This window comes from Triticum aestivum, chromosome 3A, assembly GCF_018294505.1.
Source record: "Triticum aestivum cultivar Chinese Spring chromosome 3A, IWGSC CS RefSeq v2.1, whole genome shotgun sequence".
Taxonomy (NCBI): Eukaryota; Viridiplantae; Streptophyta; class Magnoliopsida; order Poales; family Poaceae; genus Triticum; species Triticum aestivum.
This window is the reverse complement of record NC_057800.1, coordinates 587,221,115-587,225,014: the sequence shown is the minus strand read 5'-3', so window position 1 is coordinate 587,225,014 and position 3,900 is coordinate 587,221,115.

Sequence of the window (3,900 nt, the reverse complement as noted above, 5' to 3'; positions counted from 1 at the left end):
TTAGTCCACTAGTTACTAAGGATAACTTTGACCGCTGTCCTGTGAGCCATTCTTGGATCACTCTTGTACCCCTTGACTGACTCATGGCAAGGCACACTTCAGGTGCGGTACACAGCATAGCATACTGAAGAGCCTACGTCTAAGCATAGGGGACGACCTTCGTCCTTTCTCTCTATTCTGCCGAGGTCGAGCTTTAAGTCTTAACTTCGTACCTTACAACTCAGGCAAGAACTTCTTCTTTGACTGATCCATCTTGAACACCTTCAAGATCATGTCAAGGTATGTGCTCATTTGAAAGTATTATTAAGCATTTTGATCTATCCTTATAGATCTTGATGCTCAATGTTCAAGTAGCTTAATCCAGGTTTTCTATTGAAAAACACCTTTCAAATAACCCTATATGCTTTCTAGAAATTCTACATCATCTCTGATCATCAATATGTCAACAACATATACTCATCAGAAATTCTATAGTGCTCCCACTCACTTCTTTGGAAATACAAGTTTCTCATAAACTTTGTATAAATCCAAAATCTTTGATCATCTCATCAAAGCGTACATTCCAACTCCGAGATGCTTACTCCAGTCCTTAGAAGGATCGCTGGAGCTAGCATACCTTTTAGCATCCTTAGGATCGACAAAACTTTTCTGATTGTATTGCATACAACCTTTCCTTACGAAAAACTGGTAAGGAAACTTGTCTTGACATCCATCTGCCAGATTTCATAAATGCAGCTAATGCTAACATGATTCCGACGGACTTTAAGCATCGCTACGAGTGAGAAAATCTCATCGTAGTCAACTCCTTGAACTTGTGAAAAACTCTTCGCCACAAGTCGAGCCTCATAGACGGTGACATTACCATCCACGTCCGTCTTCTTCTTAAAGATCCATTTATCTTAATGACTTGCCGATCATCGGGCAAGTCCACCAAAGTCCATGCTTTGTTCTGATATATGGATACTATCTCGGATTTCATGGCTTCTAACCATTTGTCGGAATTCGGGCCCACCATCGCTTCTCCATAGCTCATAGGTTCATTGTTGTCTAGCAACATGACCTTCAAGACAGGATCACCTTACCACTCCGAAGTAGTACGTGTCCTTGTCGTCCTACGAGGTTTGGTAGTGACTTGATCCGAAGTTTCATGATCAATATCATAAGCTTCCACTTCAATTGGTGTAGGTGCCACAGGAACAATCTCCCTGTGCCCTGCCACACACTAGTTGAAGAGACGGTTCAATAACCTCATCAAGTCTCCACCATCCTCCCACTCAACTCTTTCGAGAGAAACTTTTCCTCGAGAAAGGACCCGATTCTAGAAACAATCCATATTGCTTTCGGATCTGAATTAGGAGGTATACCCAACTGTTTTGGGTTTCCTATGAAGATGCATTTTATCCGCTTTGGGTTCGAGCTTATCAACCTGAAACTTTTTCATATAAGCGTCGCAGCCCCAAACTTTTAAGAAACGACAACTTAGGTTTCTCTAAACCATAATTCATACGGTGTCATCTCATCGGAATTGCGTGGTGCCCTATTAAAGTGAATGTGGTTGTCTCTAATGCCTAACCCATGAACGATAGTGGTAATTCGATAAGAGACATCATGGTACGCACCATATCCAATAGGGTGCAACTATGATGTTCGGACACACCATCACATTATGATGTTCCAGGCGGTATTAATTGTGAAACAATTTCCACAATGTCTTAATTGTGTGCCAAAACTCGTAACTCAGATATTCATCTCTATGATCATATCATAGACATTTTATCCTCTTGTCACAATGATCTTCTACTTCACTCTGAAATTACTTGAACCATTCAATAATTCAGACTTGTGTTTCATCAAGTAAATATTCTCAACATCTACTCGAATCATCTGTGAAGTAAGAACATAACGATATTCACTGCATGCCTCAGCACTCATTGGACTGCACACATCAAAATGTGTTGCTTCCAACAAGTTGCTATCTTGTTCCATTTTACTGAAAGTGAGGCTTTTCAGTCATCTTGTCCATGTGGTATGATTTGCATATCTCAAGTGATTCAAAATCAAGTGAGTCCAAACAATCCATTTGCATGGAGTTTCTTCATGCATATATACCAATAGACATGGTTCGCATGTCTCAAACTTTTCAAAACCGAGTGAGTCCAAAGATCCATCAACATGGAGCTTCTTCATGCGTTTTATACCATTATGACTTACATGGCAGTGCCACAAGTAAGTGGTACTATCATTACTATCTTATATCTTTTGGCATGAAAAATGTGTATCACTACGACCGAGATTCAATAAACCATTCCTTTAGGTGCAAGACCATTGAAGGTATTATTCAAAATAGAGTAACCATTATTCTCCTTAAATGAATAACCGTATTGTGATAGACATAATCCAATCATGTCTATGCTCAACGCAAACACCAAATGATAATTATTCTGGTTTAATACTAATCTTGATGGTAGAGGGAGCGTGCGATGTTTGATCACATCAAACTTGGAAACACTTCCAACACATATCGTCAGCTCACCTTCAGCTAGTCTCCGTTTTATTCCGTAGCTTTTATTTCGAGTTACTAACACTTAGCAACCGAACCGGTATCTAATACCCTGGTGCTACTAGGAGTACTAGTAAAGTACACATTAACATAATGTATATCCAATATACTTCTATCGACCTTGCCAGCCCTCTCATCTACCAAGTATCTAGGGTAATGCTGCTCCAGTGGTTGTTCCCCTTATTACAGAAGCACTTAGTCTCGGGTTTGGGTTCAACCTTGGGTTTCTTCACTAGAGCAGCAGCTGAATTGCCGTTTCATGAAGTATCCCTTTGTTCCCTTACCCTTCTTGAAACTAGTGGTTTCACCAACCATCAACGATTGATGCTCCTTCTTGATTTCTACTTTCGCGGTGTCAAACATCACGAATATTTCAAGGATCATCATATCTATCCCTGATATGTTATAGTTCATCACGAAGCTCTAGCAGCTTGGTGGCAATGACTTTGGGGAAACATCACTATCTCATCTGGAAGATCAACTCCCACTCGATTCAAGTGATTGTTGCACTCAGACAATCTGAGTACAAGCTCAACGATTGAGCTTTTCTCCCTTAGTTTGCAGGCTAAGAAAATCATCGGAGGTCTTATACCTCTTGACGTGAGCACGAGCCTGAAATCCCAATTTCAGCCCTCGAAACATCTCATATGTTCCGTGACGTTTCGAAAACGTCTTTGGTGCCTCTACTTAAACCATTTAACTGAACTATCATGTAGTTATCAAAACGTGTATGTCCGATGTTCGCAACATCCACAAACGACGTTTGGGGTTAGCACATTGAGCAGTGCATTAAGGACATAAGCTTTCTACTGTCCGCATAATCGCTACTTTCAACTTTCAACTATAATTTTCTCTAGGAACATATCTAAACAGTAGAACTATAGCGCGAGCTACGACATAATTTGCAAAGGGTCTTTTGACTATGTTCAAGATAATTAAGTTCATCTTATGAACTCCCACTCAGATAGACATCCCTCTGGTCATCTAAGTGATTACATGATCCGAGTCAACTAGGCCGTGTCCGATCATCACGTGAGACGGACTAGTCAACGTCGGTGAACATCTTCATGTTGATCGTATCTACTATACGACTCATGCTCGACCTTTCGGTCTCCGTGTTCCGAGGCCATGTCTGTACATGCTAGGCTCGTCAAGTTAACCCTAAGTGTTTTCGCTGTGTAAAACTGTCTTACACCCGTTGTATGTGAACGTAAGAATCTATCACACCCGATCATCACGTGGTGCTTCGAAACGACGAACTGTAGCAACGGTGCACAGTTAGGGGAGAACACTTCTTGAAATTTTAATGAGGGATCATCTTATTTACTACCGTCGTTCTA